Here is a 23942-nt window from a genome sequence, read left to right as displayed (position 1 = left end):
GGAGCGCCGGAGCCCAAGCGCCGCCTCCCGAGAGGTGGGGGCGGCCCGGGGAGGCGGGGAGGCGGCGGGGGCGGGGAGCCGCGCGCCGGGCCGCGGGCCGTCCCCCCGCTGCTGTCGCGGCGGCCGCGCGGAGGCCCCGAGCCCCGGGGCGCTGGAGGCCGCCGGGGCCCGGCCGCAACTTGCCCCCGGAGCCGCGGCTCGGCCGGCGCGCGCTCCCACGGGCACGCGCTCCCCGCCCCGCTGCCCCGCGCGCGCCGTCTGGGCTGCCCTCTTGCTTCCGCTCTCCCGCTCCACCGAAGGGGGTCGAGGGGTGCAGGTCGCACCCGGCCGGGCCCCGGCTCGGATGCAAGAGCGGCTGCCTCTTCCCGGCTCCGGGGGAGCATTGCCACTGCTGGGCTCCGCGGCGCCGCCCGCGCCCCGCCCGCGCCCGCCCGCGCCCCGCCCGCGCCCCGACCGTGCCCGGCGGGAGCCTCCTGCCCAGCCTGGGGCCGCCGGCGCGGGGCGCGGGACCGGGGGCGCGGCGGGTCGCCAGGCGCGCTCGGGCCCCGCGGGGCGGGCCTGGCCGCCCAGGTGAGTTCCCGCCCTTCCTCTGTCGTTCCAGTCGCCCGGAGTGACCTGTTTACCTTGGAAACTTAGACGTGACCCTAGCAGGCGAGCCTGCCGCGCGCTAGGGGATTGCGGGGCGCGCTTCGGCCGTGAGCCCGGGGGGACTCGGAGCTCGGAGCAGCGGGGGACACGTTGGGTGACCTCAAGGTGAAAATTGCATTCATGGGGTGCACGCGTGTCTCTCTCCCTGTAGAAGCTACCACTTGGGGATTGATTTTTAACTAGCAGGAGGCGGTGAGCTGAGATGACTTAAAGCCAGAAAGTTTGTCACGATATTTTGGGGGTGACCTGAAAGAACTTAGTGAAATAGTCAAAGCCGATGATGACAGAAATACAGTTTAAGAAGGAATTTCGAAACGCGCTGGTAGGATTTGCATAATACTTGCATAGGCGCAGGTGGTGTCCCCTGGGCTCCTAGGGGTGATATTGTAAGCATACAAACGCTTTGTGTAGAAAGAGGGGAAGCCTTTACAGGTTTACACACCTACGTGCACAGCTTGATATCGGTTGGTGTGCAAGAATTTCTGTGTATATTGAACATTTTCGTGTGGGCAAAGAGCTAGAAAATGTCTATACCGTTTGGATTATTAGCAGTGTTCCAGGCAACGATTGACATTGAACATTGAACTCCTCCTTTCGGTGGTGGCTAAATGTAATATTATTCGTGTGACTCATCAGAGTGTGGAATCCTTGACATTACTGGCTAATGAATGGTTAATTTGGTTTGAAGTTTAGAGAAGGGAGGACTGTAGGTTTTTCTGTCCTTGATGCCTGATGGAAAATGCGGTGTAAAGGGCTCTCCAGTGTTGGTGAAGGATCTTTGGAGGAGCTCAGAGGGGAGGATCATTTGAGAGGAATGAAAGTGACTCCCTGACGGCCACTGATTGCACATTGACTTCTTCTAAAGGAGACCCTTGACAAGTCGGAAAGCATCTCCTCACTAAGGGAACCGTGCCAGAGGCTACTGCTTTATTAATGCCTTTGGGCAGATTTGAGAAGGGAAGCTCTCTCTATAGGTTCTTCTTTTAATTCCAGAGAAAGCCTGTCCCTAGAAAGGTTCAATTGCCATAATGATGCTCTCCGGAAATAATTTGTCTTTTTGAGTGCGTGTTTGAATACATCTAAATCACCAAGGTAGTTCACGGTTTTAATAAAATTTTACTTACCAGCGGGATATGAAATTGAAAATACTATGGATGGTTAATTCTGTTTGCAAATGGAGAGGCAGAGGTGTTTTCCCAATAAATCTTAAGTCTCTGTTTATGTGGATTTTTCTAAAGCCAAATATTACTGGGGATTAAGAGGACTCTAAAGAAGGTATTAATGTTTATAGTGTTTCTGGCAGGTGGATATGTGAATACTTATAGACATGTCACTGCGAATAATTCCTGTGCACCTTTAGAGAACTGGTATCCAAAATTTGAACCACATTATGATGAAGCCTCTCTCACTGCTTTGAAGAAGGCAAGAAGGACCAGATAAGCTTGGAAATATACAGTTCCTTGATGCTGAGAAAAACATACGACTAAATCTTTATATTTATTGCATGGTGATGTCCTGGTGTGTATTTTAAATAGGAATTGAGTCAAGCTCTCATTGTGATTTAGCTCTTGGTCTAATGTGTTGCTGAGATGAGGCTGTCCGCACTTGTCTGTGCAACCTTCCTTTCTACTTGTGAGTAAACAAGGAAGTGCTCTGAGATGACTGGCTTGAAAGTTTTAAGATGCTGCGGATTTATTTAAGAACAAACGCCTAGGTAGCTCACTTGGTTAAGCGGCCGACCTCTTAGTTTCCACTCAGGTCATGATCTCAGAATTATGAGCTGGAGCCCTTGGTCGGGCTCCACATTCAGCAGGGAGTCTGCTTGAAGATTCTCTCCCTCCGCCCCTCCCCTGACTCACAGTCTCTCTAATTCAATCAATCAATCTTAAAATAAGAACAGACTGAAAGAATAAAAATGGAGCCTGATTCTGGTATAGTTTGGTCCCTGGAAGGTCTGCAAGTATAGTGTTAAATGGCCAGCTGAATGCCCTTCAGCTTTTGTGATTTTCTTCTCTTGATGTCCTAAGAGAGAACTTAGCATAGAGCCCCTGGCTAACAGGTATCCCAAAGGAGTTGACATCATTCACTTTGGGTACTTACTTCCCATCCAGGCAAACTTCTAACCACTCAACAGAAGGAATTTAGAGGCTGCATTGGATCACCTGGAGTGAATCCCATCTCTGAGCCATTTCCTCATCTGTGAAATGGCCATCATGAGACTTCCTGATGTGGCTGTGAGAAGCAAATGGAATAATTTATATGGAATGTCGAGTGTGCAGTCAGCACATCGTGAGCAGTCCTACAAGGCAAAATGTGTTGAGTTAAATGTCATCTCCTGGGGGCTATGCAGGGGTTGCTGTGTAACTGACAGTAGCATTGAATGCTGAGGTAAATGGGTCATTCTCCTGTCCCGGTACACTTAGTATGCTCTCATAGTATACACTGTAGTATACACCAGACTCCTAGTAGTTAGTGTCCTTTGGGAGCGAGAGCCTCACCCCATCAAACCTACATATCCTCCACTTTAGACAGGCCTTTGGCTTATCTGGGTTAAAGAGATTTCCTGTGGGTGGTTTTTGGAAATAATGATGAGATAGTAAGGGGAGGGAGAGATGACTGAGTGAAATTCCAAAATAGAATATAAACATGCAATTGGCTAGTTTCTATTAATGCCATTAGAAGTATGGTCCTCGTAAAATGATAATAATTCCTAGTTTCCCCGAGGGCAGTTACATATTTTGCAGTCTGTGTATTCGGACTTTGGAGATGAAGCAGCAATGACATTCCTTCAGCTTTTCAATCTTCAGCATTGCTTAGGCACCTAAGGTACCATGCTAAGCCTTCAGAATACAATAGCAAGAAAAACAGGCCTCACCTCTCATAAAATACATGTCTGCTGGTAATATGTAAGTAAATCTGTAATTATCCTTGCGCTCAGTGGGAGGCAGGCAAGATGTCGAGGGCAGAAACAGGGAATTTGACCTGTGATGGGAGGGATGTTAAGAATGCTTGCTTCAGGCAGTGATGTTGGGGTTATAAAGCATGGTCCTTTCTTGGGGAAGAAAGAACCTTTAATATGTAAGGCTGAGGCCCTGCAGAGACTCTGCATGTGCAGGTATACTGTAGGGAGATTCTGCATGTGCAGGTATACTGTAGGGGCCGGCCAAAGAGAACACAGGTATCTTCAAAGAAGGGGCAATGTTGTCAGTGAGGCAGGGACAGTAGGCCCAGCCTGTGAGACACATTTTCTTTTCTTTTATATTAAAGATTACAGTGTTAGTAGAACTCTTGTTTTGTGTAAACAACTTACTTTAGGCTTTCAGACGACTATTAAATTATAAAAAAGATGTTTACAATCATTTTGTAAAGTCGATCAGAACCTAAACCAATATTTACCATAACTGACTCATTTGTCAGCTCTTTGCATTACTCATCATCCTACTTTAAAACCATTGGGATCAATTTTCTTTTTAAACATCTAATAGATCTTAGTTTAATATACATATTTTACATGTTTCTAGCTCCCCTGTATACATGTATGCAAATCTATTTGTTCTATACATGTACAGAGCAGAGCTGGAAATACACAAAATATGCCTATTTATCCAGTTTGAATCTATATATCTATTCAGGAGCTGTAGGGACTGATTCACTTGTATTTCACCCCTGGAAAGCCCTCCTGAGTCCGTGTGTGAGGAGCCTGAGCCCAGATCTGAGAAAATGTGACATGGGCCTGCCGGGCGGTGGCAGGAAGCAGCATGCATCCTTGGTGGGTTGCTCTCCCGCACCATCCAGGCAAACTCAGTGAAGGATTTGGTATCTGATTCTCTTCCCCACATGCATGGTTTTATTCGCTGTTATTACCTATTCCCTTCTTTTTCCTTCCTCTCTCCTTTGTCATTTTTTTCCTTTATGTTTCTTTCTCTCTCTAGGGGTCCCCATAATTAGTTCTCAGCCTTTATAATTATGCTTTGGCTTTAACCTCAGTCCGTAGGGTGTGGGCCTCATTTTGGGTAGTTCTGGATGGCATGGCCCTTGACCTTTCTCCTGTTCTTCATGGATAACCACAGATGTCAGAGGGATACAAGCTTTTTCCTTCTTGCAGTTATCCCCAGGCATCAGACCTGCTGTTTTGTGCACTGAATGCCCTCATCAGTCCCTTCTTCCCTGTACCTGGAGGCGGCGGCGGCGAATAGAAACTACCCTAACTACTGTAAGCAGAAAGGGGCTTCATATGGGAACTGGGTGCTCGCAGGAAGGTTGGAAGAAAAGGTTGCCACTGAAAGGAGAGAAAAGGGCTGAGGCTGAGATCGAGGGATGACACCCAGACAGCACAGCTGAACTGGGCCCCCAGGGCTGTTGCCATCATTGCTACCATGTAGAGGTTGGGAATCAGGGCCACCACTGGAGCTGCTGACAATCAAGAGCACAGTGATCAGAGAAGCTGCTATGAAGCGCCACTCCACCCAGGAAGCCAGTGACTGAACACAGCTACCAACAACAGAAACAAATTTGCAAGCATATATTTTTTATACATCCTCTCCCTCCCTTCTCACCCAGCTCATCAGGAGAAGCTCATCTGTGCCCAGGCTCTTGCTGCAAGGAATTCTGGGAAATGTAGTTTACACCTTTCCAGCCTCCCAGATGGAGGATTTCACCCTTGGAGGAGACTGGAATGAATGCGGAGTGACACCCTGTCACGTCTTGCACATATCTAAAACGTATTTCATCAGAGCCTTAGGTGGCATATTTCATTCTAAGCAGGTAGGTGATATATTGTAAGAATCCAAAAAGGATCTAGTTGCTAACCAATTTCCATTTCAAACAGATGGATATTATAGTCATTATAGTCGAAATTGCTGGAAAAAGCATCAGGCAAATAAATAACTAAAAATTACCAAGCACCTGCCTCGGCATGTGGTTCTGCTTGAATGTGAAATAATATTCCTTTGTTTCGGTTTAGTCATCAAAGTCAAATACCAGGAGAATTGATACCTAAAAAAGTCCTTCCCACCAAAGTCCCAGACAGCCTACATTTAATGCATAGTGCTACAAAGGGAGAATGCGGTGTCTCATAAGAGAAATAGCTCCTGGCAGGCTGGCTCTTTCATTCGATGCATTATCTATGTTTCTGTGTTTGTACCGAATTTTTCTTTATCCTAAAACTTGAATGGTGTTTTTTTCTTTTTCTTTTCTTTTCTTTTTTTTTTTAAGGATTACAAAGTTAGAGATGACCTGTTATTTGGAGATTAGAATTGGAGTATTGACTCTAATCACTTATTTCATACCCCAGTGCTCGTTAGATTCTGTGTTTGTTTGTTTTTGCTAACCATTAAAGTAAATGTGGTTGAATCTTTGCTATCACTATGTAATAAATTATCATTTATCGGCAATCAGAAATTCCATTAGCACATCTAGGAATAAATCTTGCTTATTGAATAAAGTCATTTTATATTTGCCTCTGATATTTGGAGCTAGAAAATGAGAGCAGAGTAGCTGAAACAAATGGGGTAACTCAGTGAATTTGTCATTCTATGACGTATACCTATTTTTAATTAATTTTTTCATCTCAAAAGGCAACACTCCATTGAGATACCATCTCCAGGAGGTGATGAAAGCAGTTTAAATGCAGAATTACAAATGCTTCCTGGGGTCAACCACACTATAATATGAATATGTTCTTCCAAGTCCAGTGGTGACACCAAGAGTTTAGCCCCTCCACTCAAGCCACCAAAACAGTGCTCTTGCTCTGTAAATGTGGCTTCAAGACCAATCCACTGTCTTCCATCCTGAGCCCCCACCTAAGCCCCACTTACAGTATATTCTCAGGAGGGAACTGTTTGAATCTAATATTACACGGTTTTCATTCATTTCATTTCATTTACATTATTCGATTAGATGTAAGGGAAAGTAAGTAGCATTAATCTATGTTATGGTAACACGTTATGATCTCTGATTCCCCCTTCCCACAGTTTATCTCTTTCATTCATTTTTGAGTAAACATGCAAAAGAAAAACCTGGATTTCCCTCCCACTGGATGATAAGGAGGATGAGTTCTTATCTTTGGCTACATGGAGCTTAGTTGCAGATTAAGCTGTAGGACACAACTCCTTTTATGGATTGAAAATCAAAATCTCTCAATTTTCCATGTATTATAAAGTAGAAGAACATCCAAATCTGAACTCACTCTCTGGTTAGTTAGATCATTGATGGGCTAAGTTGAAGCAGGAGGTGGGTAGAGAAAGCATAGTTTTTTGGTTTATTTTTTAAAGCAAAATTTGAGGATAAACAAGACTAGTATTTGAACATCATTGAATGATTGTTTAGTCACTGACTCAAGTTGTGGATGTCAAGAATCTCCTTTGGTGGTTCTTGTTGCTGGGAGCTAAAGATAGATGGCTCTGCCTTTGAGAGACGGATCCTTTGGGGGAGTCAGTAAGAAAGGGTTGGTGGGTAATATGGTACTCTTACCATCAGTATGGAAAACAGTGGCTTTCTCAAAGAACAAGTGGGGGATTTTCTCATGGTCAAGTAAAAGGCAGAGTTAATTGAAACACAGATGTATTTCTGACTTCAAAGAATATCTATGGATATTTTTAATAATAGCAAAACAACAAAAAGGCAGCTAAAACAAAAAAGAGACAAAAAATGTCAACTGTCTTGGACTGGGCCTTTTATCTGGTCCCTTTAACCTACAGAAACTGAAGTGAGCTTGTCACAAGTTAGAGGGTTTTAGTGTTTAAAGACATAGTGAGTTTGTAAGAAAAGAGGGCTGCTTTATGGTACTTTAGTCAACGTTCAGAATTAAAAAATGTCAAGGTTGGTAGCAAGGAAAGGGGGTCCTCAGTGCTATCAGGGACTTCCATCCTACAACTACAAGAAATTGAATTCAATTCCAAAAATGGGCTTGGAAGTAGACTTTTCCCCCAGAGCCTCTGGGCGATAGCTTGGCCTGACCAATATCTTAATTTCAGCTTTATCATATCCTGTGCAGGAAACTCAGCCATGTTCCAAGCTTCAGACCCACAGAACTGTGAATAAATGGATGTTGTTTTAAGTTTCAAAAAAAAAGATCAGAACCCATAATATTCTATAGGACATTGAATTTATAGAGTACTTGAGAAAATGCAAGCACATCCTGAATGTTAAGACATTTACAAATTGAAAATTTCAATGCAATGATATATGCAATTGTGAAATAGATCTAGAGTGATCAGATGACTTGTTGCTCAATCTGGGACACTTTTAAGAGTGAAAGGGGCACTACTAGTGATTGCCCTGGGAAAAGAAGCAGAGATGGGGACAGAAGCAAGCAAACCAGGATTTATGGTCACCCAAGATTAAGATACTGGGTTGTGTAACATTACTGCGTTAACTGCAATATTGATTTCTTAAAAATTGTGGTAATGTATACATAACATAAAATGTAGATTTAAACCATCTTGAGGTATACAGTTCAGAAGCATTAAGTATATTCATATTGTTGTGCAATTATCATCATTCATCTCCAGAATTTTTATCGTCTTGCCCTTCTTGAGAGTGTACCTTTTAAACAGTAAGTCCCCATGCACCTCTCCCCTTCACTCCCTTCACTCCTGGCAACCACCATTCTACTTCCTGTCTCTGTGAATCTGACCACTCCAGGTGCATTACATTAGTGGAGTAATAAACTGATCTTTTGCGACCGGCTTATTTCACTTAGCATAATGTCCTCAGGCTTTATCCATGTTGTAGCATGTATCAGAGTTTCCTTTCTTTTTAATGATGACTATTTTTCCACTGTATTTATTTCCACATTTAAAAAAATCTATTCATTTGTAGATGGATACTTAAGTTGCTTCCACCTTTGGCTCTTGTGAATAATGCTGCTGTGAACATGGGTGTACACATACGTCTGTGAGCCTTTTCTTTCCATCCTTTTGGATGTATACCCACAATATTGATTTTTAAATGGAGAAATTAAAAATAGAGGGAAAAAGAACATTCTTTTCCATTGTAGAATCTTTCCAGTCATACTATTTCAATACAGTACTCTGTTAGACTGGAGTCTGGCTATGCCTCTACAGAATTCGTTAGAAAAATCAGTTGATACAGACAATTTCAAGAAACTGCCTGCTAAAAAAAGCACCTAGGGGTTCAAATTCCATCTCCACACAAGAAAGGAAGCCAGTTTTTCTGTCTCCACTACCATGATGCATCGATCACAGATGTTTCTAAGGAAAAAGGGCTGGCATTTAGACCGTCAGAATCTGAGTCAAGTGAATGGCCTTCAGCAGCATAAAGAACCAGAAAATAACAGCATGAGATTGAACAACAGTAGGCTCCATGTGACCTAGAACATCTTTGTAACACAGGAGACCATGAACTTCCTGGAAACGGGCAACAGAACTAACCACCATCTGTTGATGTGGAAGCTGAGCTGAAAGGAGACAGGCTACAGGGGAATGTGGACTTTCTGGATACTGAGAAGAATGTTCTTCTTTTGGCTATAAAAGTAGATATCAGAAAGTCAATGTCAAGAACATTGGTACATCTGATATGAACTTAGATAATCCCTTCATGGAAATAGAAGCATCAAAATATAACTTATCATCTGAAATTTTAAGCACTTTATTTCCACTAGGGATTTATAGACCTGGGAAGTAATGTTGACATGTCTGGAACAAAAAAGGAATTGCCACATTTCCCTCTGTGTCTCTGTGGCAGATGTCAACCCTCTCTGGAGTCAATAAAGAAACTAATTCATCTGTAACAGCAGCCTTGAGGATACATTTTTGGTCACTGATAATAGCCATGTTTCAGAAAAATACATCAGCAGAGGTTAATCTGCCAATCAGAAATGGTAGCTGACAGCCCCACAGGTACTAAGGAGCTTTGAGAAAAATGGACCCAAAGTGAATATCTTACAGCTTTCAGAATGAATAGTACACACGGTCTGTTCTCATCAGACCACACCTGTATCAGTGGGGACTGAAATACTATCAGGCAAGTCCACATGAAAACCTGCACATAGGTGTTTATAACATAAACATCCCCAAATTGCAAATAACCAACATGTCCTTCAGTAGGTGACCAGATAGACTGTGGTATATCCATACAATAGAATGATATTCAATGGTGAAAATCTTTACTAAGCTGTGAAAAGAAATGAAGGAATCTTAAATAAATATTGCTAAGTAAAAGAAACCAGTCAGAAAAGACTAAATACTGTATAGTTCCAACTATATGAGATTCTGGAAAGAGTACTATATGAGTCCGGACTAAGTAAAAAGGCCAGTGATTGCCAGGATTCTTGGGCGGGGAGTATAGGAGATCAATAATGGAAACGTGAAACTATTCCAAATGATACTATAATTATGGACATGTGACATCTTGTATTTGGCAAAACCCACAGAACAGAAGAATACCAAGAGTGAACCCTAATATAAACTATGGACATTTGTTAATAATAATATATCAATATTGGTTCATAGTTTTAACCAATGTCCCACAGCAATGCAAGATGTTAGTTAAAAATTGCATAAAATGTGTCTTAAAAAATTAATACATACTTCACCTGGTGCTGGAATAGAAGATGTAGAAAATGTTACCTGCAAGGGTCCAGGTGATGGCATGTCAAGTTCAGGGAACACGGCTCCAAGCCAATGAAGCAAGGAAGCGAAAGCAGTCCTGTCATCTATTCCCAGCTGAAACATCTAATCAGCGACACTGTACCTTGGGTGCAGGCTTTTCACTCAAGCTCTTAGCAGAGGAGGAAGATGCACACAATCAGACTTTTGAGCAAACTACCTCCTTCCATATTAGTTAAAGACTTGGGTCTGGACCCATGAAATCCATCGACACACCTGACACCAGAAAAGATGTGGGTCCTGAAGCTGCCCAGCCATTCACCAAGTCCCACCAACTGTCTGCCATCGTTTTTTCCCACTGTGTACACTGCTGGGATTCTCCATGTTGGCTCTCCTCTGCAGGAAGGTCTTGAGTGCTTGCACCCAAGTGGGCAGATATGCAGACCTAGCTCTTGTATTTCTAGCAAGGAGTGCTGTATTCCTACAGAGCTATGGCAAACCGCACCAGACCATACACATTAGAAGAGCTGTATAGACACACATGCACACCCAGATATGCAGTATATGTAGAAACCTGTAAGCAGAATGTTGAGCTGGATTTTTTTTTTCCAAAGTAACTTATGCTCTTTTGTCTTATAATCTGTCCTACTCATGAAAATTTGGACCTTTTGAAATGTATTGGCAGTACGTCCACCCAGAAGCTTTTAATTCTCATTGAGATGATGCATTCTGGCATAAAATTGTTGGTTTTATGTGTAGCATACCACTTCACAATGATAGTGAATCTCCAAGCGGCAGAAACTACTAGAAATCCCACCACTTGTGCAGCTAAAAGCAGATCAGCTTAACGCTGGCTCTCTGGCTTGTAGGCAAGGTATGCCTCGTTGACTCAACTGTCAGCTTGTAAACTTTTAACCACACAGTTTGGGGTTTTGAATGATTCCCAGTGCGCTGGGTATTATGATTCATCCATTGAAACAGGACATCAAAGAATACTTGGCCAATAAAACAATGGAGAAAAAACCGTGTTCTGTTTTGACATGGAAATTTTTATTGTAGGCAAATAGTAATCACCAAAGCATTTATACATGTTATTGAATACTCTCTGCAACAGCTGCTTTAGACAAAGCTGGGACCAAGTAACTCCTTGTTTTCCTGGATCTGCTTATTTAAACGAGGCTGCAGTGTGGTTTGCTGGACCTCTGGACTTGTAGAATCAGTACATGTGTGGATTCTAGTCCTTAAGAAGCTTATATAGTTTTCTTTTCTTTACCAGTTGGCCTTTAGGTATTTATAAGTGACACCAGTGGCATCAGGTTTTTGTTTTTGTTTTTTAATTCTGATTTTTAAATTTAAATTCAGTTAATTAACGTACAATGTCATCTTAGTTTCGGAGGGAGAGGTCAGTGATTCATCAGTTGCATATACCACCCAGGCTCATCCCATCACGTGCCCTCCTTAATGTCTATCACCCAGTTACCCCATTGCCCCACCCCTACCCTTCCTGCAACTCTAAGTTTGTTTCCTATGGTTAAGAGTCTCTCATCGTTTCACCTACTGTGACAGAGAACTTAAAGCTCTTTCCACACACAGCTGACGTCTTTCTTGATCCCCATCTCAGCATGATGCTCTTTCTGTTGGTCCTTATACCCACCTTGTCTTGTGTCTTGCTCAGCATTGGGGTCCTTCACCTGGGCAGCAATGTCTGGGCAAGGCTTCCTGCCTTCTGGGTGACCAGATGCTTCAGAAAGAGTATATTCTGGTCTGTCGCTGTCCTTGAAGTGCCAGCAGAACCACCATCCTGTGCAATTTAACCACAGTTTTTCTCAAAACTGTGATGTTGCTATAAAACCTAGTGTTAGGAGCCTGTGGCAGGGAAACTGGAGGGACTGTTGAGATTGAGCAGTGTTCTACAGCAGGCAGGCTGCCATGGGTTGAGATAAGGGACAAGGAGGTAGGCAAGGCACGCAGGCTGCTCTTAGGGGAGTGGCTGCAGATGGAGAGAGAGGATGGGCCCAAGGCAAGGAAAGATGACATCAGTAGAGAGATGCTGGTCTTTGAGAGGCATCTGACAATCCTGGGGACGATAAGGGATGTAGGAGACTTGGGGATGGCATGGAGAGAGAATGAAGAAATCTGCATTTTCTTAGTGAAGTAGGAGCAGAGTTGGCCCTGGTAAGACACTGTTTTGTAGACATTTCAGGATTTCTGGGGAAATTGAATTAGGTTCTCAGTGCAAACGATACAACTTTAAGCTTTGGTTTAATATCTGCCCACTTTTGGCTCGAGTTTTCTCATCCATGAGCTCTGCAGCATCTAATTTTCTAACAGTTTAGGAAGCTGTAAAACAGAGATCAGGTGACTGAAGCAAACTCTTGGCCTTCCTAAAGAAAAATCTGTGTGAAAAAACTCAAGGCAGTATTGTCATCTTCATGATTTGTGTTATTTAAAAACTAATTTTCTAAAATATTGTATTTCAATTTTTTTTTAGCATTTCATGTTTTAACATCATAGGTATCAGGGTGCATCTTACCATTGATGGCATGTCATCAACTTTCTTGGCACAATAATTGTGCATGTTACAAAATAGATGGTGTCTTAGTCGGGGTGGATGACCATAACAGAAGACCACGGACTGGGTGGCTTAACCAGTAGATATTTATTTTCTCACAGTTCTGGAACTGGCAAGTCCCAGATGAAGGTGGCCACCAATCTATTTTCTGGTAAGAGCCTTCTTTCTGGTTTCCAGATAGCTACCTTCTTGCTGGGCCCTCACGTGACCTTTCCTCTGTGTGCACATGGAGAGAGCGTTCTCCAGTATCTTTGCTTGGATTTGTGTTTCTAAGTAGGCTCCACACCCAATGTGGAGCTTGAACTCAACCCCAAGACTAAGAGATGCACTCTCTACTGAGTATGGCAGGTGCGCCTCAGGTCTCTTTTCTTATAAGGACATTATAAGGGCCCCCACCCTTATGACTTCATTTAACCTTAGTTACCTCCTTGTTAGCCCCACCTTCAAATACAGCCACATTCAGAGTTAGAGCTTCAACATATGAATTTGGGGGGAGACACAAACATTCAGACCATGAAGATGGCATCCTAGATCCCATTATGTATTGGATGGTCATCACCAAGAAATACTTCTATCAGCCGTAGGAGCTTCAGGTTAAATCTTTTGTCTTATTTATTTTTATTTTTTATTTTTTAAATTTTTAAAAAATATTTTATTTATTCATGAGAGACACAGAGAGAGAGCGAGAGGCAGAGAGCACAGCAGAGGCAGCAGGGAGCCCATGCAGGGAGCCCAACATGGGACTCAATCCGGGTTCCAGACGCCCTGGGCCGACGAGCGCTAAACGCTGAGCACCGGGATCCCTGTCTTATTTATTTTAATTTGATCAACTCATATTTTTTTGAAGAATTATACTCCTTTCTTTTTTTTTTTATGATAGTCACAGAGAGACGAGAGAGAGCAGAGACATAGGCAGGGAGAACAGCTCATGCACCGGGGCTGACGTGGGATCATCCGGTCTCCAGGATGCGCCCTGGGCCAAAGGCAGCGCCAAACCACTGCGCCACCAGGGATCCCCTTTTTTTTAATATTCTTTTCTTTTTTTTTATAGATAGTCAGAGAGACAGAGAGAGAGGCAGAGACTAGCAGAGGGAGAACAGCTCATGACGAGTGAGTGGATTGATCCGGGTTCCGATCGTGAAGGAGATTATAAAAATGGCATTTATTATTTAAAATTAGAAATAATGGACTGTGTCTCCTCATAGGCTTATCTCTGAAGAGACAAACACAGTTATAAAATGAGGTATGAAAACTGAAAAAAATTAAACTTTTCAAAACAGTCTGGTTTATTCTGGGCACAGACTTAATAACTCCTGCTGCTAGAAGAAGTACAATTTACTGCCACAGCAAAGCTTAAAATGTCAAACATATTCTTACAAAATACAATGTAAGCTGCCTGCAAATTAGACCATTCTTTTAGCTGGCATATTTCCTACTTGTGTGCAGCTTTCATAATTGTGGCACTTACTTGGAATGGAAAGCCTCTGTGCATGATGTAAACATTCAAACCCTAGCACTGCATCAGTTTTCATAGGTGCTAAGCAGGTATGGGTTGCTGCAGACCACAGAAGCAACAACAAGATCCCAGCTATTAGGAGCTCAGGTAATGAAACAGAATTAGCACTGAAGCAGACACAGCAAGGAGATGTGTCAGGGAGCTCTGGTTACAAAGCAAAAGCCTGCCCGTCAGAACGCCAGGACCCAGGGCCTTGGCAGGAGGTCACAGGTGCCACCAGCCTTTCCCAGCATCCAGATCACAACTCAGAAGGAAGAAGACATAAGAGTGGTCAGATGGCACCAAATTGGTTTATCCAGAGCCGATCCCTCTGATGACCCAAAAGTCTTTTGTTCATATTTTAGGCAGGATCTCAAAAGATTTAGTTGTCTGGTTTCTGTTAGGCTGAGTAAAAGACAGAGGGAAAAGTACCGACGGTGGGAGAGGACAGAGAAACGGTTAAGAAGCACTCAAAGCCTAATGCCACTCAGTGTAAATGCAGGTGCTCTACGAAGCCCTGGAGAGCATCACTCTACTTTAATACTTTGTCATACTTAGCCTCTATGTTACCAATTTAAAAACAAGTCATTTATAGACTATTTAGAAAGGCATCAAAAATATGTGTGTTAGGTTAGAAAGATTTCCATAAAAGTCACTAAAATAAATAATACCTTGATCAACCTCAGGAATTTTAATGTTAAATTATGTGATACCGGTTTTTAAAAATATTTATTTATTCATGAGAGACACAGAGAGAGGCAGAGACATAGGCAGAGGGAGAAGCAGGCTCCCTGCAAGGAGCCTGATGCAGCACTTGATCCCAGGACCCTGGGATCACACCCTGAGCCGGAGGCAGACACTCAACTGCTGAGCCACCCAGGTGTCCCAAAATACAGGCTTTTATTAAAACTGACCTCTAGGGATGCCTGGGTGGCTCAGTGGTTGATGAGGGGAGTCCTCCCTCAGAGATGAGCTGAGCCTGCTTGTTCAGGAGTTGGGCTAAAAGCTTCATTTCCCCAGATCGCAGGAGCAAGAAATAGAGGTCACACTATGTTCATTACCTCGTTTACAGTCTCCTTTTCGATTTTACGTTACAACAATAGAATCCTCATATAACGTTAAAGGCATTTTAGGATCACGTAACTTCTTCATCAGGACACACACCGATGGTTAATACTCCAGAGGTATGGGAGGTATAAGTAGTACAATTTTAGGTAGCATGAAAATAAACCTTACAGTACATGAAAAATTGGATTGAGAAGCAGGAATGTTCTGTGGGTTCCATGTTCAAGGAACATGGCTCGCTCTAGGGTCCTAGGTAAATTATTTCCTGTATTTGATTTCTCCCTGAAATGACCATCTAAAAATCTGTGCAGTGCCCTGAAATCCTTGATCATTTAAATTAAATACTAGTATGCTGGGCAAAAGCATATGTTAAAAAACACCCAGAGTCTCTGAAACAAATGGGACAAGGCAGTGGCAGAGCTAGGTTTGACCTTTGCATCTTAGGGCTTCAAAGTTATATTCTCGACTTCCACCCTATCTGAATCCTTGGACACAGACTGAAGCTCATCAGACCACAGTGAGGTCCTAGGAACAATGACACTGATGACTTGCTCACCCCGGAGGTTTTTCTTGTGGAGAAACTGACATTCAAACGAATTTTTCCTATTAGCATTTGACCAACGTAGATTATTTTAAAATTTTCTCCACTAATGCACTAGACCTAAGTGTATTCCTTTCTAATGAAAGCTGCCCTTTAACATCAGTAATTTCCAGGGAAGGCAAAACCTCCTGAGTTTTCAACTTCTCTTGTTAATTAAGTATGGAAACTGTCACTCTCAGAGTAGAATTACAGTCATTCATCCACTTAGAATGCCAGCAGAGTATTAAATGTGTTTTTAGAACACCACCTTAATTCCATTTTACAATGGAAATGTAAATATGAAAGTAGTCGATAGTAACGGACTAAGTGATTAACGAATTTTGAACCTGTTGCGAAGCATTGTTACACGTTATTGTATAGGCTCTAGTACCTTGTAATACAGCTTCTAAAACAAAGTGATAAAGATGAATTTCTATTTTAAATGGGATGCTCTCCAAATCACAAAAGACATACACACACTAAGAAACTATCAAGGTCTGCAGAGACATGTGACTTTCCTGGGAGGCTGCCTGTTTGATGAAGACGAGCTTGGGAAGGGGAACAAAATGAGCAGATTTTCCTGCTTTCTGTTCCTTTAATCTAGAAAGCCATAGGCTTGCTCTTTGGAATCTTCCTCTCATAAGCAAACATTGATCCTTTATCAATTTCTGATATCTTTGTCATGGAGAGCTACTGTAGCTTCTAATTAACTATCCAAATCTCTTCATGTTCTCTACTCTGAGGTCTGAATTTTTAATGAACTGCAGTCAGGTTAAGAGGCATCTTGGACAGAGTGACATTTCGAGGTGTGAAATGATGGCCACATGTTGACTCCGTGTTCAGCTGCGCCCTCTGGGAGGCACCAATCCTCAGGATGGTGAGGACAGGCAGTCCAGAAAGCTTGACTCTGGGTGCTCACGGGGGACACCAGAAGCACATTTTCCAATTTAACAATGCCTGTTAGTTACCAGAAGAGCTGCGGCATGATGGGTGTACACCGTGCCATTTATTAACTATGCTGGCCTCACCTGACCAGTGTCACAGAGAGTCAGCATGGAAGCCACTTCCTCCATATGGAAAACCAAACTCCCTCCCTCTCTGGATTATAGCTGGATTTCCATCTGGGATCTCTCTATATATAAAGAGAGAATTATTTGGGATCCTAGGCTCCTTAATTGATACTTAGAATCCCTTACCTTTAGTTCTTTCCTGGTGATAATTCCAGTAGTACTTGGTTTTCCATTTTCTTACCTATATATACTTTGTGTGTGTGTATACATATATATGTGTGTGTCTGTATGTATATGTGTGTCTGTATATATATAGACATATATATATATTTTACTTCTGTGAATAGAATTGTATGAAAACAACAAAAAAATTTACTGTTAATGTTTGCAGACATCTGTTATTAGTAAGCAGACTTGTCTGTTCTTTCACTGTCCTTGAATTTTATGCTCTGAGATCTATTTTTTATGTAATCCTGTTTGTAATCTGTCTTCACTTTTTATTTCTAAAGTAGCATCTGATTGACTTTTATATTGTACTGTATTCTCTATCACACAAGACCGTAAAGAGAGCACGTTGACGGTAGTTCACTCCACCTAGTACTATACACTTTCCCGAAGCACACTGATGGCTCTGCCTTGGGTGCAGGGCTCCTTCCCCGTGAGCGTGAGCTCCACTGCTCACATCCTGCCCGCTGCCTTCTTCAGCCTTACACATCATTGAAATAGAAGAGTTGGTTGCCCTCACCTAGTCCTTTTTGAGCTTTGCAATGTACTTCAGTGTGTTAGATGTTTACCACAGCTGTCAATATTAACGCTATTCCACAGATTGGGATCTTAAAAAAATCCAGCCGAGTTTAGAAAGTATTAGCTACAGGAAACTATAACCTCATTTGGAACGTGGAATAGGACTTGGCACCAAAGTTTTTTATTAGATTGCCCACTGTCAGCCACTATACACTTGTCCAGTGGGGAAATGTGTTTGAGGACTGGCATAAGAAGAAATTCAAGTCTGGCACAGGCTGCCAATGCTTGAAAGTTATGTTGTACTTTGGGGACGTTAAAGCACATTTCCATGTGAACATAAGAGTCTTAAAAGAGGAAGGGCACTTTACATCTGAGAGGAAGTAACAGAGACCTGGAGAAGCTGAGTGACTTGCACAAGGTAATGTGTCACTGACAGACCCAGGCCTGGGCTTGGTTCTCCCAATACACTATAGCATTTTTCGTCACACCAGAATGTTCTGAGTTCTTCTTCTGAAGTTTTATTAGTGAGGTTTCATGCATTCAAGCCTCAGTTTTCAAGCTATTTTACTGACTGACTGAATGTAAAGGCAAAACACACTGCTGTACTCTCTACTCTCAGTACACGACTGCCTCCCTGCTTCACTTCTGCTCACCAGACGTGTGGAGATTCTTGCACACCATGTGATTCAGTGCCAGTAGCCGGGGGCCCTACAATTTCACTCGCTTGCAACACCATCTACCTGGAGGTAGCCTCAGATGCCACAGGTGAAGGGTTCTGTCCCACAAGACTCTCCCTCTCCCCCACGTCGGACGCCAGGTACGAGGCCAGCTTGTCACCTGCGCTGCTGACTGGCTATGCCTCAGCTGTTCCCAAAGCCCCCTCCTTGGATTAGGTTGATTTGCTAGAGCAGCCAACAGAACTCAGGAAAACACTTTACCTACTGGAGTCTCAGTTTATTTTTAAAAGATAGAACTCAGGAACACCCAGACGGATGAGGTACTTAGGGCAAGGCCCGGACCTCGCTAAGGCTCCGAGCTTCTGTCCCCTTAGAGTTTGAGGTATGCCACCCTCCTAACAGGAATGCATTTCTTGTCCACCAGCACAGAAGCTCTCTAACCCTCATCCTTGGGGTTTTTATGGAAGCACAATTGATTAAATCATTGGCCCCTGATGTTTGAACTTGCCTCTTGCTGCTCTGGATGTCTGGGGGATGGGCCTTAGGTCCGACCCTCTTCTCCCCTGACAACTGGCCCATCCTTAGGGGCTTTCCAAAGGTCAGCTCATTAACATAAACTCAGATGTGGGTGAAAGGGGCTTGGTATTGAATAATAACAGAAGATACTCATTTCACCTTTCAGCTCTGGAGCTATTTTAGGAATTGCTTGGAAAAAACCTATTATAACAAAGATATCCCTAGGACTCTTTTTTGTTTTGTTTTGTTTTTGTTTTTCCTAGGACTCTTTAGAGTAAAGTTCAAGGGTTTTAGGAGCTATGTCCAGGAACAGTGGTTGAAGACCAAATAATGTTTCTTATTATAAGCCACAACAGTATCATGCTGAATGACTATTTCATGGATAACAGGTCCTAACGTACAACAAAAAAATTGGAGAAACCTCCACTTACAAAATTGCTAAATAAGACAATGAGGAGGAAAAAAGGCAGAAAAAAGATATTAAGAATTTCAGAGTGCTTCGTAGAGATCCACTATTTATTTTCCCCTGAATATACTTGCATGTGGTTATAATGTTTATCTATTATAAGCCTATTTTCATGACCGAGGTTATTTTGTGTTTTATCTTTGCATTAAATATTTTCTATTTATTTATCCAATGAAGATGACAGGCACCTGCCTTTTGCCTGATTGTGTTCAAAGTGTGGTGTGTCTACGTCAGTGAACCCAAAACCCCTGATTCTGTGGTGTTTACAAACTACATGGGTGAGGCCGGCCATAAACAACTGTAGCAGAATGTGGAAATGAACTTGTTTTCACTTTTTGCACACAAGTGCAAAAATACAGTAATACCACTCCAGGGTCAGGTCCGAAAAACGGAAACTACACTAGTTAGGTTTGTACAGGAAATCTGATTAATCTGACTGGTTAAACCGAGGTTAGAGAGCTTTAAATGCGAAGTGGGACAAATAGGGTCTGACAGCAAAAGCAACTGCCATTGCCACTGTGTGTTGGGGGAACTAGAAGAGGAATATGGGCTTATCAGAACCTGGCAGCTTGGAGGAGGGCCCTGGAGCTGGGACCAGACCTTGGGAGCTTAGAGGGGGCCTGTGGAATCAGGATCAAGACCTCTGAGAAGGGGGCCCCCAGTCAGCTAGTGCTGATACCTGGGTAGACCCCTGGAGAGATGGGGTACAGATCTGTTGGCAGGAGTGCTGCTCAGCCGCTGTGGTATCTCCTCAGGGTGCACAAAGGGCTGGCTTTGGGAGAGTGGGAAAAATCTGAGCCCTAGCCGACTGCCACCAGAGACAAATGCTGCTGTCAGGGTAAAGGGCTGTTGCCGGGTAACTCCAGCAGGAACAGGAAGCCACCAGAAGGAGCTGCTCCCCTCTCCCTCCTCTGCCTGCCAGGCTCCATTTGATGTGCCCAGTCTGCAGAGCCCCTTGACAAAGTAGACATGCTGTTTGCAGAGCCCCCACTTCAGGACACAGAGCAAGGTGGAGAAGGCTGTGGAGGGACCCTCACTTGGTCCTGGTCCCAAGGGCTGCAGTTAGGCTCATGCTGTGAAATTCCTTGCTAGATTACCCAAGCAGAACCGCAGAAGTGCTGGAAACCTGTTGTTTTTAAGAACTGTACTACAATACACATAACATAAAATTTGCTATTTTAACCCTTTATAAGTGTACAGTTCAGTGGCATTCAGTACGTTCGCATTGTTGTGCAGCCGATCTCTGGAATCCTTTTAATCCTCCTGAGTTGAAACTCTGTGCCCATGAAACAGTAAGCCGCCACCCCCTGGCAACCACCATTCCACTGTCCCTCTGGACTTGACTACTCTGGGGACCTCAGATAAGTGGGTCAGATAATACTTGTCCCTTTCTGCCTGGCTGTTTCACATAGCATGTCTACAAGGGTCCTCTGTGTTAAAGCATGTGTCAGCATTTCCTTCTTTTTTAAGCCTGAATAATATGAAATCTGGTTTTGTGACCCTTAGGCCAAACCATGTTGGAAGAACTGGGATGCTGGGGTGAGGATTTATTTAGAGAGAATTTTGTGGCACACTGTGGATGTCACCTTACCCTGTTCTCCCTCCCCCTCCTCCTCCTCCTCCTCCTTCTTCCTCCTTCCTCCTTCTCTCTCTCTCTCTCTCTGACACACACACACACACACACACACACACGCCATCTTGGGAAAAGAGAGGAAGATGTTTCTCCCATCCTCAAGTCAAGTGGCAGAGCTTTAAGGGGGACCACACAGCTTGATCTGTGGCCCTTGTAGTTTAGAGGGCACAGCAGTCTGGGGTCAGCTCTACATCTGGAAAATACAAAGATTGATAGAAACAGAGCAGGGGATATAGGTATTGTTTGGGAAGTACTGGCACTCTCCCTGAGGATGGATCAAAGGTGTTTTTCTTGGACCAGATGTGGGCCACACAAGATAGATGGTGTTGGCCTAGCTGCTAAATATGGCCCCATCTAGATGCCTGACAATTTGGCGGGTGAAAATGTGGGAGGCGTAGCACAGGTGACCAGCTGCTGAGAGTCATTGTAAGCTGCCAGCGGGACAGTGCACTCCCAGAGTCTGCTGCAATGAGGGACTACAAGGAACCAATGAAAGTGTTCCACAGAGGCCACCAAATAGCCCATGAAATAGAGAAGCAGCCGTTAGTTCCCAGCATGCCCAGCGATCACTCACACCACTTCTAGTCAAAAAGGGACTTTTCTAGCTCCCTGACATCGCCTTGCTGGCTGTCTCTCCAACCACTCCAGTGCTGGAAGGTTTGAAGCAAGGTGGACCTGGGAGTAAGGGCGGAGGTCCAAAAAAAGATACCCCTGCGCTCCACCTTTCCTGCCACTGGCTTCATTCACCATGGCAGCAGGTGAGACTAGAAGTTTCAGATTGGCATGCAACATGGACTTGATCTTACACTGGACAGGGAACCTCAGTTGCAGAAATAAGGGTGTTTGTGAACAAAGCAAATTGGAGAACAAGAACAGAAGTATGAGTGCCACAGAATTAGGTCTCCAGGGATACCACGTCACCTACAAATCCCACTTGTTCCCCAGGACAGATCTGAAAATAAAAGTTCCAAGTGTTTGGCGAAGGCTCTGGGCAGCAGAAGCATCATAGTCTGCAGTCAAAGCAGTGACTTGGGGTTGGTGGAAAGTGAATGGCCCTCCGATGTCACTGGGTTGTTGGTGAAACAAAAGCATTTTACCACTTTGTTGCATGAAAGAGGGACTACAGTGGCAAGGCTTTTTTGTTTTTTGTTTTTGTTTTTGTTTTTTTCCTGAAAGTAGCTACGCTAACTATGCCATTTACTGGGTCCAGCATTATGGTCTAGGTGCTTTATGATCAGCGTGATGATGGAGAATTCAGCAATAAGAGGGAGGCCAAAGAGTAGACACAGCATTTTTTAATAATCCTGCCATAAAAAGAAGCAGAGAAAGTAGGGCCGAAACTGGATAGTGATCTGTGGTCATGCCTGAGAGGGTTCTTTTTAGGTTAAGAGATATTGAAGCATATTTTTATATTAATGGGAAAGATTTAATAGCAAAGGGAAAATTGGTGGTTGGGGAGAGAATTGCAGGAAGGAAGCTGTTGAGCTGCCAGCATATAGCTGGTGGGTTTGCTTTATGGGTAAGTATGGACAGTTCATCCCTTGTCTCTCTTCGAGGAGGAAGGAGTGTATGATAACAAATGCAAGTAGGTTAGCAGATGTACTTCTGAGCCCATGGAAATCAGAATGTTCCACAGCCCCCCAAATCCGTTTACTTCATATGGATATCAGATATTTTATTGAACATATAACTGTTAAATATATGTAGACCTCAGGATAAAATTTAGAGCTTATCTGGGACTATGTCAAACTTATTAAAAGACACAGTCATTGGGATGCCTGGGTGGCTCAGCAGTTGAATATCTGCCTTTGGCTCAGGTCGTGATCCCAGAGTTCTGGGATTGAGTCCCGCATCGGGCTCCCTGCATGGAACCTGCTTCTCCCTCTGCCTATGTCTCTCCTCTCTCTGTGTGTCTCTCATAAATTAATTAAATAATTAATTAATTTAAAAATCTTTAAAAAAATAAAAGATACAATCTTTTCTGCACCAAAAGACACAATCAACAGAGTGAAAAGGCAACCTATAGAATGGAAGATAATATTTGAAATCATATCATATATCTGATAAGAGGTTTATATCCAAAACACATAAAGAGCTCCTACAACTCAACAAGGAAAAAAGGAAAAAGAAAAATCATTAACTAAATTACCTGACTTTCAAAATGGGCAAGGGACTTGAATAGGTATTTATTCAGACATGACATAAAAATGGCCAACGTGCATATGAAAGATGCTCAGTATCACTAATTACTAGAGAAATGTAAATAAAAACAACAAAGAGATATCACCTCACACCCATTAGGGTGGATAACATTTTTAAAAGAGAACAGAAAATAACATGTTGGGAGGATGTGGCACCCTTCCAGACCATCAGTAGGAGTGTAAAATGATACAGCCACTCTGGAAAACAATATGGAAGATCCTCAAAAAAATTAAAAATAGAGCTACCATATGATCCAGCAACCCCATGTCTGGGTATTTATCCAAGAAAATGGAAAGTAGGATCCTAAAGAGCTTTTTGCACACCCATGTTCTAGCAGCATTGTTCCAATAGCCAAAAGGTGGAAGTTACCCAAATGTCCATCAACAGATGAATGGATAAACATTATGGTGTGTCCATACAATGAAATATTGTTCAGCCTGAGAAAGGAAGGAAATCTGTGGATGAAACTTAAGATCATTATGCTAAATGAAATAAGCCAGTCACAAGACAAATACTGAATAAGCCTACTTATATGAGGTATCTAAAATAGTCGAGCACTTAGAAGGAACGGTAGTTGCTAGGGATTGGGGGAAGGGGAAACGGGGAGTTATTATTTAATAGGCATAGAGTTTTAGTTTTGTAGGATGAAAAAGTTCTGGAGATCTGTTGCAGAACAATGTGAATATACTTCACACTACTGAGTTGTATACTTATACATGGTTAAGATGCTAAATTTTATGTGTTTTTATCACAACTAAAAATTTA

At 43.1% G+C, this 23942-nt stretch overlaps 1 protein-coding gene across 8 annotated transcripts in view; it reads left to right on the top strand.

Annotated features, from left to right (window-relative positions):
• The first annotated feature begins 464 nt into the window (after positions 1 to 464).
• The window catches only part of TRMT9B (tRNA methyltransferase 9B (putative)), a 63782-nt gene continuing 40304 nt past the window's right edge, over positions 465 to 23942 (top strand). For 2 of the 8 annotated variants that reach the window (XM_041753617.1, XM_041753616.1), the window contains exon 1: positions 514 to 753. The gene's annotated coding sequence lies outside the window, so the exon portion shown is untranslated. Of the gene's footprint in view, positions 754 to 4684; positions 5413 to 23942 lie in introns of those variants that run through there. The other 6 variants (XM_041753611.1, XM_041753618.1, XM_041753615.1 and 3 more) reach the window with 5 other exon arrangements.

This window comes from Vulpes lagopus, chromosome 4, assembly GCF_018345385.1.
Source record: "Vulpes lagopus strain Blue_001 chromosome 4, ASM1834538v1, whole genome shotgun sequence".
Lineage (NCBI taxonomy): Eukaryota > Metazoa > Chordata > Mammalia > Carnivora > Canidae > Vulpes > Vulpes lagopus.
This window is presented reverse-complemented; position numbering and strand designations above follow the sequence as displayed.